The sequence below is a fragment of the Amblyomma mixtum genome, unplaced genomic scaffold (genome assembly GCF_055824585.1).
Source record: "Amblyomma mixtum isolate Tamu unplaced genomic scaffold, ASM5582458v1 scaffold_13, whole genome shotgun sequence".
In the NCBI taxonomy this organism is placed as follows: Eukaryota; Metazoa; Arthropoda; class Arachnida; order Ixodida; family Ixodidae; genus Amblyomma; species Amblyomma mixtum.
The window spans coordinates 1,149,435-1,163,438 of record NW_028317662.1 but is presented as its reverse complement, the minus strand read 5'-3'; positions in this window follow the sequence as shown (position 1 = coordinate 1,163,438).

Here is a 14,004-nt window from a genome sequence, read left to right as displayed (position 1 = left end):
GCTCAGTTAGGCGCGAGGAACAGAGCGAACAGGTGCCAAGCTTCTCTTTTTCCACCTGAGATGGAAATGAGGCAGCATCCAAACTCTAAGCTAAAGCGGAAGAAGATTGTCTTATTGCTGCACCTCATTAAAGCGCGAAAGAAGGTACCCAAGTAGCACATGCAGTCAGGCCAATTTTAAAAATGGATGGTGTCAGTCTCGTCTTTTGTAGAGCCGTCCTTTGCCAATATGTTTCCAATATTAGGCCAATTAGCAGGTGCTGCTTGGGCATATACGCTAATCATTTCTGGCCAGCATGAAGAAGTGGTGACTTAGCTGGTACGTTAAACAAAATCCTCCAATAAAGTACAATGCGCTTTACTATCGCAGATTCTTCTCTAGAAATTAAACCAACAATGGCGACTGTGTCTACTGCCAAGCTCGGAGCAATGAAGCCGACAGAACGGGGAGGTGTATTTCAGACAAAAAGTAAACAGTTTTATTGATCGATTGGAGCTAATACGATGGATAAGGCGTCCAAAAATACGCCTAGCTATTCCTGCCGTGCGCCTGAAACCTTGCAGTTTATTTAGTAGATAAAATAAATTGAAAACACTTTTTCCACAGGGTTCGTTTTTGGGGTAAAATAATTTGCGACAATCCTGAAATAATAAAATGCAGCGATGTTTGTAATTTACGCGGTCAGTAAAGTACCTTCTCTTATTTTTTTTCAGGGCCCTGGAGAGAAGCTCGTCAATACCTGGCTCCATGCACATATACGTGTACACACTGAACCATCGCTGTCTGATGTGCTGCTGGATTACTTAACGCAGACACTGTGTTGTGCATCCTGGCTGCGTTCAAATTTGCATATTCTGAGTGCTTGCTGAATTTAAGAGATGATTTTCCGGGCTTTTGCTGATTATTTTAAAAAAACGATGGAAGGTACGTTGTATTTTCACCGCAGGTGGACTGTACAGCAAGACGCACTTTAAGTACATAACATATTCACTAAGAATAGTACATTTGCTAAAATTACCCAGTAAGAATTTTTCTTATGATTTTAGGAGTAACATATTGGGAAATCGATAGCCCGAACATGAAGTAAGAGCATTTTGAAATTTAAACTACTTTAAAAGAGGTTTGAAATATGGTGCTCCAAAAATAGGCATTTGAGAACTCCTTCGGTTAGCTTACAAGCGTTTCATATTCGGAAAATGCGTCGCTAGCATTCACAGTACAGCCGAAACAGAAAATAAGCGTGCATTATACCAGGTAAAAAGTGTTAAATTTATTTTGCTGTACTACACCCAGCGACACGAGTTTATTAATGTGCAAGGCGAGAATGCCTTTGAATGCTAAATGCTGACGATCAATATTTCGAAGTACATTGCAACCCACAAAATTTAAAAACTGGCCGGACCTTTGGCATTGACGGCTTTTCTTCGAGGAAAATAAGCGTACCGCATAAAATCAAAAATAAAAAGCTTGATAAGTTAAGACTCGCTAAATTAAGCAGTTGAGTTCAATTATATTTTTCTTATTTATGACTTGTACAACGGCTGAGGAGACATGAAAAAAAGCCGTGCACTCGTCTTGTCAAAGCTGCAACCTCACGCAGCATTTCGAGGTGGCAATGGCAGGTGGCAGTAAAAATAATAAATACAAAGGAAGACAACCCCTCGATTAGCCCTACACACATTATGTTGTGAACAAATCACCATTACTGTCTCTGTACTGTTGGCACGCTCATAAAAAAAATAATTCACTTGAGCACACGAGTGGGAATTTATTTTTCAAGTCGCAATTTATTCACGATCTTGTAGGAACATATTTCCGATGCTGTTATATAATGCGGAGCGAATGGATAGGCTAGTAAATGTGTATCTTTTAAATATGACGGCACTACGTATCTTAAGGCCTGAAACACGTCATTTCTCCTTGGTCGAGGCACAGATCATTGCTCATGGCGTCTTGCATTGTGAAGAACGCAGGCTAACAAGGCCCATTATAATAGGTGTGACTGTGTACCAGAGATTTGTATAGATTAATCACCCGGTATTGATGAATCACCTTTACATTCATCCTTTACATCCGGAATGACCTTTACATGCGGTATTTGTAAAATAATGGCCTTGCAAGTGCTTGCGTCTAATTATCTTGTTGTGACTTATCTAATCTCCGCACTGTAGTACAGTCTCCATGCAGAGACCACAGTGATGAATTTCAACGCTTTTGAAAAAAAATCTGAAAATATTAAAAACTATCGCACTGTGTATTTAAAATTGGGTCTGCACCTAAACTATTGTCTGAAACGCACACCAAAGTACTTATACATTTATATGCACATTCTCCCTTGACCTTATATTGTGCTGAGCTCTGACTAGCAGTTCAAGCTACATTGTTTTCATGTAACAGTTCTGCGCACATCGCCGTTTATTGGCTCTGCAAGCAACCTCGTACAAGGAACCTGGGGCCTTATTTCAACTTAAAACAGCCTATAGATCGTGGTGAAGGGCATCGCGCCCTGCAAAAAAAAGTTCATAATAGCGCTTGTGCTAGCTTATTAGCCACTTTGCGGGCGAAGTGTTGCAGCTTTTTGCAAAGCCGCTTCTTTCCCAGGAAGCAAGGAGAATTAGACAAGTCGATGTTGCCAATATTATTTTGCGATATGAATATGTGAATACTTTAGGCGAGCTCTTTTGAGCAAACCGTCATGGTAATGAGCTGCTCAGAAGCTTGTGACATGATTATGCAATGTCTTATGCAAGCGAAATGCGCCGAGCTGCAGTCTTTATTTAATATTATCTGAGTCTCCTTACTTTAGTATTGGTCAATGTGTAAAACTTTGAGACAATGCTGCGAAATTGGTTCAGGCCCCCTGAAACCTTACTGCGCAAAAGCGCGAACTTCTATTTCGCTCAGTGATGCGTGAATATTTTTGTGTACGTTCTGCCTTAATCTTATTTACTTGCTTTTCCAAAGCAAGCCCGGACATGCATCCCAAGAGACAAAGTTCATAACAGGAAACCAAGAATATTTAAAAAATTGTTATTTTTTTACGTGCACACATTACTTGCCATGTAAGCACTCTAAAAGCCTCCAATACCTAGGTTTTAAGCAAAAGAGTAAATTCGTTTTTGTCGGCCTACGTAATTAAATTAATTGCGACAGGTTTCTCAACAATGGGATAACAGCTGCCTTACTAAACTACACCTCTCACTATGATTATGCAAAAGCAAGGTGTTGGACTTTTAACGTGTGAAAAATTGATAGAGGTAGCTAATTTTTTAATACAGGTTTACTATTTACGCCTCGAATACCGGAGCTTCTTTTCCGCGCAAATTCGAGCTAGGAGCGGTGAATCTTGCCATCTAGTTAGTCAAATGTTCCATGTGTTTCACTGAATCCTACTAGTGGTAACAGTGACGTTTCCTTTATACCAGTCTCTATTCAAGATAGTTTCAATTGCGCTGGCGGATGCCAGAAGAGAGTTTATTTTAGTAATATATTTGCCTTATCACATTAAATAGCAAACACACAATTTTTGGGATCACTGCGGTTTGGCACAAATTGGGTGTATGTACCCGAAAATTGTCTTGATATACCAGCATATAGACCTGCAGTCTTCCCTTCCCTATTTCCTCTCCCAAATCCACTCGCGAGCATGCACCCCTTTTCTGTACCCAGGGCACCCCCCCGCTATTCTTACCCACAGTGTCCTAGGATTCCCTGGGGACACTCCTTTGCGGAGGCCGGAGCCCCTGATTACTTGGGAGGGGTGGGATATCCGACGGCGCTCGACGGAGTAGGTGACACAGAAGATCGCCACAGACTGGGCCACCAACGTCATGGAACTCCGGGAACTCATGAATGTAGAGAGCAGTGCAGTCGTGCGGGGACCCAAAGACCTACGCATCGCTTATCTCCTGGCCATTAGAGTTATTTCTTTCACTCTTCCTCTAAACTTTCACTTGATGATAAATTGAGAGTTTTCCTTTGCTACAAGCTCTTTTCGACCGGCTTAACAGTTTCCTGCTGTCATCTCAACATATTTAGAAAAAACAGCAATATTGGATATAAGTTTTCAAATACAGCTGCCATCTTAAGTTTTGAGGAGCCCCGGCGTCATTGTGGAAAAATGTGTTATATATGTTAGCTCCCTTCTGTCAAAATGTTAGCACTGGTTTCACTGTGGCTGAGAAATGAAAAAAAAAAACATACGACATTCATTGCCTAAAAAGTACGTTACGCACGTGTGAGAACGCTAACAAAGGGACGTCACACGGGGCTTAAAACTTTCGCATTTGTTCGTCAGATTCAGTGCTTCTTGTTCTCGAGGACGCACATTCAGCGCTTTAGAGCGCAGAGATTTCTTTGCGCTGCTAAACTACAAAATTTGTTCTAAATGCACATTGGCACGGTTACGGACGTTCCCTCTAGCTGCCTTCGAAGAGGATGTATTTCCGTCATTTTATCAGTAAATTCTACGTAGTGTTTCAGCCAAATCCATTAACGGTAACGATGCGTTTTATTTTTTCATACGCCAATGGCTGTGCATACTTTGTAAAAATAGCGCTTCAAGATCCCAGCTTGCCGCCTAGCTGTTTTCGATACCTCTCGCTGTCGGCTTTCAAAGCAGAATATGAGCATTCGAATTTCGACAGGACACGCCTGCTCATACCGGTGTCACTAAAAGTTTCTATTATTCATGAAACAGCGACCATACGCCACCAGCATTGGTCGACGAAGATTAAACATTCCACTTGATGGTAATTTGAGTTTGTTCCTTAGCAATGGTTTCTATTTCTTCTCTTTAGAACACTTCTGCTCTCATTTAAATCAGTGAAAAACAAAAGGCTGCACAAAAACATCTTTGGACGTGTGTTTTGAAATATAGCTGCTATTATAGCTTTTATGAAGCCGTGGGTTCGGTGTGGAAAAACATTTCGGTCGCTTTATACCTTTCTGCACACCGGATGTGTCACTCTCCTGCCTTCTTTACAAGGTTGGCAGTCGTTGCAATTTCTCTCAGGAAAAAAGAATAAAATGTGGTGTTATGGATTGCCTGGAAAAGAAATACAATGCTCTCGAGGAAAAACACGAGCGGTGAGAAGCGACACACAGGAGCGAAAATTTTCACAAATTCTTCCTCACATTTCCTGCGTCTTTTCTCCGAGAATACACATTTAGTGCTTTAAAGAGCTGACCTCCTTTTACGACTGTAAAGTGTTTCAATTGAGGTGATGAATCCGCATAGGGATTAGATACGGGTACGGTTTTTCTTGCCGCATTCCAATGGGATATATTTTTTGGGGAAACATTTCGATATACTTCATGAACTGAAGTCTTAAAGCGGAGGAAATTTTCAGACCAAATCTCTGTCCAAGTTGGAGCATTGCTCTTGATTCTCTATGAATATTGTTATGAATGACACTCTGATCGCGAGAATATTGTAATTATTTATTCAAAAAAGAATCCAGGTGAAAACTGGCTCCCGATAACCTAAAGCCAAGGCATATACTGACAGTAACACAAAGACTAAGCACCGCGACGCGCAAATCCAGCTCAGCTGGAGAGTGGAGGTTACTACATCGAATAAAGCGTTTACAAGCCAAATGCTGCATGAAGTAATCTTTAGGCAGAGGTTTGCATTCCAGCACGGAATGCTTTATCCGATAATTTTTGTGTCCAGCACTTTTGATGCGCAATGTTATTAGAGCTTTGTACGAGACATTGAGGATAATTATCGTTGGTGTGCGAACAGATTGGAGATAATTTTTCTCCACCCAGGTGGAAAATCACCGACACAATTCGGCGCACCCGAATGGAGGGTAAGTGTGGAATTCTGGGCAAAAGCGTGTGATGATATCGACAAAAGTTTTGAGAATCATGTCCTGCCAAGCGACGTTTACTGGCAAAATGAGTCTAGCAGCGTCTGATTGAGACTAACCAGACTCACAACCTTTCCCACCTCGCAATACTAGACGGTAAAACCGAAACTGTGAGCAGATTTCTAGTGAGCAGCAGGATTTTAACCAACGCCTGTGCAAACGTAGCAACTTCATATTCTAAAAGGGTATATCCGTGAGATATCGACGAAATCATGAAGGATGCGTGTATAAATATTGACTTCTTTACCGGTGCATAGTAAATCATGTTCCTCGGTATCGATCAGGGGTTCCTGTTGTCGTGCGCATTCTTGTTTTCAAGCTGCCCCGATGGCCCTAAAATTCGCTTGGATGAGATAGTTATTCTTTTTTTTTGTTTTTTTTTAGATACTGCGGTCTTAAAGATAAGACCATAGAAGCTTTGTTGTACACATATTAATTGCTAAGTAACACAAAGGGAAAGTAAGAGGAAAACAATATTCGGCAGGTCAGGCGTCACCAACAACAAAGTTACTATACCACTGCAGCGGTGTATACACTTCAGAAAAACGACATCAAAGAGCTGTCGCACTTCACAAGCGCATAAAAAAAAACGTTCAAGCAATTTAGTGAGCCAGTGCAAATCACCAAGTAAGTTATCAAACTTTAAACCACCAGCTACTCTACTTGTGACTGAAACAGTTACAACGAATTCAATGTAACTACATGATCGGCAAGGTTGTTCTATTCTGCAATATTTCTAGAGAGTAGGAATATTTATAGCAGTTAGTTCTTGCTGAGTAATGTTTTATGGAAAGTGAATGTCGCATGCCTGTAGCATAACCACCAGAATAAGAAATTGTTAGCGAGAAACAGAGGATATAAATGTCAAGCGTGACTTCTTGGAAACTAGACGGAAATGAGACAGCAGCCAAACGCGCATCTAAAGCGGAAGAAGGTCTCGTATTTGCTCTGGCACATCAGAGAGCAAAATCAGGCGTATACGTTGGTAATTTCCGCCCAGTTCGAAGAAGTGCATGGTTGTGCTGGTACGTAAATCTATCTCTTCAGAGGCAGCAACAACTTGAAAATCTCCAAATGAAGCTTAATGCGCTTTACTATTGCGGATGCACCTCTAGGCGCGAAACCATCAATGGCGATTATGTCTGCGCCAACCTCAAAGCAAAGCAGCCGCCAGAACGTGGAGGTGTCCTGCGGAAAAATAAAAAAATAGTGCGATTGATCGATTGTAGCTGCAGAGATATATAAGGCATCCTAAAATACACATAACTTTTCCTGCAATGCGCCTGATATGTTCCAATTGATTTAGATGAAAAAATAAAATTAAAGACCTTTTTTTTTGCACATGGTTACATTTAGACCGCAGTAATTTGAAACAGTGCTGAAAAATGAAAACGTAGCGATGTTTGTAATTTACGTGGTCAGTAAAATACATTTTGTCATTTTTTTACGACCCTGGTGAGAAACTTTAAAACACCTGGCTCCGTGTGTATAAACTTGAATGCTAGACCATAGTGGTCCGACGAGTAGCTGGATTCCTTAACGCACAGATCGTGCTGTGTATCGTGCCTGCGTTCAATACCAAGAAGTAATGACCCCTGCACATGGTAAGTTGCTTCAAGAGCGCACCATGATGTGACATGGTGCCACTTATTTCACGAATAGAATAACCTCGCAATACTGTCTCGCCTATTATATTCAACGTTTGATTCGCCACGAGGTGAAAAACGAAAGCGAGAAAAATGGCTAATCATCGGAATTATTACCTCAGCACGAGTTTGTCCACAGAAACTTGCGAGCTTATTGAAAGAGATGCAGTGGAACATTTCTACTTCACTGCACTCGCATTTACTACTCTGTAGTTCCCAACTAAAAGATTCCCTCTTTCTAAAACGCTGTGTGGAAAATCGCAAACTTTCGCGTCAAAGTTGGCTGTGCGCTTCTGCGCTCGTTTTCATGCGCCTGATTATGCATTCATGCGTAGATCACACAGAACGCTGGCATATTCCAGAATGTGCCTGTTGGGTTGTTGTGGGACAGCAGTCCATTTATGTTCCTTGGATTTGTTAGCAAAACTTCGCTGGAAGAAAGAATACCTGTATGCTTTTTTTCTCTTCATCTGATATTGCGCTGAGCTCATACGAGAAGTTCGAGCTGCATTGCTCTGATGCAATCGTTGCGCGCACCTCGTCGTTATATGAGCTCTGCACGCACCTTCTTCCAGGGAACAGTGTGTCTTATTTCAACTTAAAACTCCCTGTAGATCGCGATGAGGGCACCGCATCCTGCCAGAAAGTTCTTAATAGTACCTGTGCCACTTTATTAGCCACTTTGCAAACGAAGTATTAGACGCAGCTTTTTGTAAAGATGCTTCTTTTCTGGGAAGTAAACAGAATGAGACAAGGCGCATGTTTCCATTCTTACTTTGAGATTTGAATATGTGCTTACTTTAGGGACGCTCTTTTGAGCAATGCATAAAGGTAATAAAGGGTTCGGAAGTTCGTGACAATAATTTTCAATGTCTCATCGGAATTCGCCGATGCCAGATGCGCATATAAATTTACTTTCAATAATTAGCGCAAAGGAGGAATGCTCTCAGCTGCACCTTTTAGTACAATGGTATTTTAGTGTCCTCATTTTAGTGTTTGTCGTTGCGTAAAGCCGTTTGACAATGCTGCTAGATTGATTTGGGGCATCCGGTGAAACCATCCGGCGTAAAAACGCAAACGTGAATGTTACTGCCAGGAGATTGAATATTTTTGTGTACTTTCTACGTTATTCGATTTTACGTGGTTTTCCAAAGCAAGGGAGGACATGCAGCCCAAAAGACCAATTTAAAAACAGGAACAGAAGCATATTACAAATTTTGTTATTGTATCATGTGCACACATTACTTACTTTCTAGGCACTCTGAAAGCCGCCTTTACCTGATTTTTGAGTAAAAGAACAAAGTCATTTTTGTCAGTCCACGTAATAAATTTCATTACAAGTTTCTCAGCAATGGAATAACAGCTGGCATATTACCACACAACTCTTACTTAGGTTATGTCAAAAGAACGTGTCAAATTTTTAACGCGCCAGGAACTGAGAAGTAGCTAAGTTTTTAATAGCGGTGTCTCAAGTGTAGTTTTTGGGCCAGCTATATGTACGCTTTGAATACCGAAGCCGCTTTTCCGCGGAAATTCGAGCTAAGAGCGGCGAATCCTGCAATAAAGTTAGTCAAATGTACCATGTGTGTCACTGAAACTTACTAAGTTAACAATAACCTTTCTGCATAAGCCGATGGCTACTTAAGGTAAACTGCAATAGCGCTGCCACACGTCCTAAAATTGCTTATTCTAGGTAAAGGTTTCCATTATCAGCAGCCTAAATGGAAAACACGACAGTTTTAGAATCGCAGTTTAGCGCTAATCTGCCTTAATATATGTCGCTGTTCTTTATCAAATCAGCAGGACCATTTGGAATTTTCAAGGGAGTGATTTACTCATATCGGTGTCTTGTAAAATGTCTCGTCTTCAAAGAACAAGAAGATTAAAAGCATATCGCACCTATTCTTATTATTGCGAAGCCATCAGACCGCACTCTTCCCTTCTCCTCTTTGCTCCCTGCATTAAGCTGGGAGCGCATTTCCCCTCCTGTGCATAGCACTCCCACCTCTTACCCATATTGTCCTGATTTCCTGACGTCTTGGGAGAAACTGGATATCCAACTGCGCTCGATGGACCCGGCCAGGCAGAAGATCAACACTGACCAGTGTGTCCACGCCACGGGACCCCATGAACTCATGAACGTATAGTGCAGTGCAGTCATGCAGAGACCCAGCAACCTAAGTGTTCCGAATTCCTTGGTCTGTATGGTTATTTCTCTCTCCCCCTTAAAACTTCCACTTGATGGTACGTTGAGTGTTTTCCGTTAGAACAGGCTCCATTCGACCGACTTACAACTTTTCTACTCTCTTGTCTACTTCTTAAAAAAAGCGCCGAAAAAACAGCAATATTCCATACATGTTTTCAAATATGGCTGTCACTCTAACTGTTGTGGAGCCGCTGCTTCGTTGTGGAATAATACTTTGTCAATTAGCTGCCTTCTTTCACAATGTTAGCAGTGGTTTTCGCTGTGACAGGAAAAGGGAGAAAAAGAGCAAAACGCTGAGGTAGCACATGAGTATCGAGCTTTAGCAATATCGAACGAATATTGCGTCATTACCCACCTTCGCGGTATCCAAAACAAATTTTCCGTTATATCTGGATATCTACTTTCGATGATAACATATACAGCGCAAGAAGACAATTCATTGGACACCACTTCGAATGTACTACGTCAAATGACTTGGCCGTAATAAACGTTTGAAGCTTCAAGAAGTCTTGGTTGGGGCAACAAAGGTCGTCAGTGCGAATCCCTATGATGCACCACGCTTTGATTCGAGTAGTAATCTTCATGTACTATAGCATTCCAAGGAGTGCCGCCTTGAAAGCTGTGGAAGAAAGTATTGAACACTTCGGAATTGCCAGGTTTCAAAACCACGGTGGGATGAATGTTAACTGCTTTCTCGAATTGATTTAATGCTAACTATGCTCCTTGTACATAAATTTTGAAGGTGAATTGTTTTTGCAAAAAGGAGGCATAAGTATTGGATCTTGTTTGGCGCCTGTGTTGTCTGACATTTTCTTGGCACAGGGTAATCGGAGGATATCGAGCACCATAAATGCGCATAATATCTTAACTTGCTTTAGGTACGTTGATGGTTACTTGCTTTGCCTTCCCAACAGCCCAGTTGATTCTATAAACGTGGAAAGCATTCTTAGTGAATGGAAGATAGCTTTTCCCGGCCTTAAGTTCACTTCTGAAGCCCCAAAGGACAGTCTGATTAGATTCCTAGACCTGCTGGTGACTTGCTGCGACAACCACACTTGCTGGGCTTACAAGCCTAGAGCAGAAAAACCGCTGCTGCGGTTTGACTCCGGTCATTCCAGAATTGTAAAGCGAGCTGTAGCTACGTCTTGCTTGCAACTAGCTATAAAAAAATCTTGCCCCACTCGATAATTCACATCGTAGACCAACAGGTCTTCCGATTGAAGGAGAGCGGTTATCCGGAGCAGTTACTCTGCGGCATTCCTGAAGGCTTACTATGAGATGTTACTGGGTCCCAAAAAACCAAGAAAACGAGCTGTGAGGGACGCCCTGCTGTGGTGCCGCATATTCATCCACAGAATAAGGAGGATAGCAGCAAGTGCGGAGTTCAGGTGGTTTTTTTAGCTCCCAATGAGCTCATTGGAATGTGTAAAAAGGTCAACGATAATGAAGACCACAAAAAGAAACCTGGGTTCAACATCAAACACGAAGACACCTATTTAAAGTGTGACGAAAGCGTCATTTGCAGCATTCCGCTCAGCTGCCAACGAACTTACGTAGGGCAAACAGGCTCCGGGATCACGAAAGATCATGTGAACAACTTGCAAAATCTGCGAATCTGGCACCTCATTGCGCCCACTCTAAATGCATACCACTGCTAAAAAACACAAAGGTAATAGGTAGGACTAGAAACAGACGGGAACGAGAAATTATCGAAGCTTTCGCAATGCACGTTGCTTTAGATAAGCAATGCGTCAGCTCCCCTTCGGTGATGTTAGGGGGAACTGAATTAGCCTACCTCAAAAAAAGTAATCTTTGCCTGTTGTAAGCGCGCGTAGTTTTTACCTGTTTTTTTTTTTCATTTATTCTTGTCAGCGCGTGCGTTCCTGCCTCTTCTGTGTATGATATGACGTCAAATTTGTATATATAGTCATGTTTCTTCAGAGATTAAATAGTTGTCAGAAAGCGCTTCGTCCTGTGTGTTCGTCCCTTTTCCGTGTTTTTACAGCGCTCACCAATTCATTCAAGTAGTAATCTTACGCTCTGTAACGAGCTGAATTTTTTCATGCCACTCCGAACATTCTACGATAATTAGGTTGTCCGCAATCTGTGTACCAATAGTACCAACCACTGGTCCCACCTGAAAGGCCCTGCGTTTCATACTAACGCGACTTTGAGTAATGCGAGTACTGTTGATAACGGTTCAGAAAACGTTACGTCGAATACCCTTGGGACGTCACACAGGGCTGAAAACTTTCGCAGTTGTTCCTCATATTTAGTGCTTTTTGTTCTCGAGGATACACAATTGCGCTGGCCTTCAGCATTGAGAGCTATTATTCTCGGGAAATACCCTTTCCCCCTAAAATAGAAAGTTAAAGCCTTAGTGAGTTTCGTGAAGCATAAATTAGTCTAATTACTTGGTTCTGTCACTCGTTTAACTTTTGCATTTTTCTATATTTTATATCCAGATGCCGGAATGACAGATCTTCCACACATTTTAAACGAAAGTCTGGCATCGTTAAAATATAGCAGTGTATATTGAGCCTTAGTTCTCTATACAAGGCATTTTCAAAAATACAGAAATATTGGTTTGTTTGGTTTGTTGGGTTTTAACGTCCCGAAGCAACTCAGGCTATAAGGGACGCCGTAGTGGAGGGTTGCGGAAATTTCGACCACCTTTTGTTTCTTTAACGTGCACTTACACCGCACAGCACAGGGGCGTCTAGAATTTCGCCTTCATCGAAATTCGCCCGCCGCGGCCGGAATCGAGCCCGAGTCTTCCGGGTCAGCAGCCGAGCTCCGTAACCACTCAGCCACCGCGGCGGGGGAGAAATACAGAAACACTTAAATAGCGATGTGCTATTTTTTCTCGCACTCTCATTTTATACGAGGTCGGACGAGCGCTTCCAGCTGCAGTGTTGTGAAGCAATTGTTCTACGCACCTATTGATAAACGAAATCTGGAACCACGCTCGCTAAGAAAACACAGCACCTTATCTGAAGTTAAAATTTATCGGTATAGATCGTTGAGTAGGGCGGCGCGCAGTACAAGTCGACATTTTTACAGGGCATGCGTGATGTTCCGGAGCTCTCATCTAAAGGATGGCCTCGTCCGTTGAAAGCCTGATCAAATTGAATCGCAGGCCGTTGATCGCCTGATGCTCATTAAAGAAATACTTGCCCAAAATTGCGAAGCATTAACATTGCAGTAGCACAGGCAGTAGCATCGCAGTAGCAACTCGTAATCGCAGGTGTCCGATTACGAGTTTTTGTCTCAATTTTGAGACTGTGACGTCGAAATGACGACACCGCGAGACGCACATCGCGGAATCAACCAATTAGCAAAGAGATTGTGGTGGCTGGTAGCAGGGCTCCACCCAGGAAGCAATTAGTTGCACAATAAGGAACCGTATGCTAACATGTTGCTGTTAACATGTTGCTGTTGTAGGATGGGGGTTGTGACTCAGCAGAGCCTAGGTCGCTCTGCAGCGTTCAGCAAAGGTTCAGCCAAACGTTAGGGCTGCGAGCGAGCTTCACACCTAAGGATCGTCGTCGTCTTTCACTACCACAGTTTATCATAGTGAGAGAGCGCGGCTGCTACACTACACTGTAAACACGCCGTTATTAAAATGAACAACGTTTTATTTTCCTAACAAACTATGTTTCAAGCTTAACAACATGTAGCAAAACAAGACGCGTCCTCAGTTTTGCAATTAAGTTTGCTCTTTAGTCACTTTTGCTGCCGCGAGGGTGCGCTGACGCTGGAAAAGCGTCGGCTAGGCGCCGGGAGCTGCTGCCCGATTAAGAGGATTCAGCCTTATCCCTCCACCCACATATTCACCCATCGTATACATGGTAGCCAGAAAAAAATCAGCTCATTCGACAGCTGTCCTTTTTTTTCACACATTACGTTGAATCAAGGTACTGTGCGGACGTCTTAAGTGCGCGGAAAAATCTATTTAAATGCTACGAGTCTGCCGAGATTAATTTGCAAGGAGCCCTTGGCTCGAAAACCGGCGAAGCAGCTTTAAGGCAAGTTCACACTGGCGAGTTGTAAACGTCGCGCTAGTATTCTAGGCAATATAGTCGCGCGACCGATTTCGGTCGATTAGTTACGGTTTCCGAAACACATGTTAAGCGGGGAGGGAGCGTAACAAATCGATTTAAGTCTGTCGCGCGACCGCTGCGACTCGTTAGTGTGAACTTACCTAGCCGGCTATCGATGACAAATGTGCTCTAAGGGCGATGCGTGGTTCTATTTATTTTTGATCAGAAAATACCAG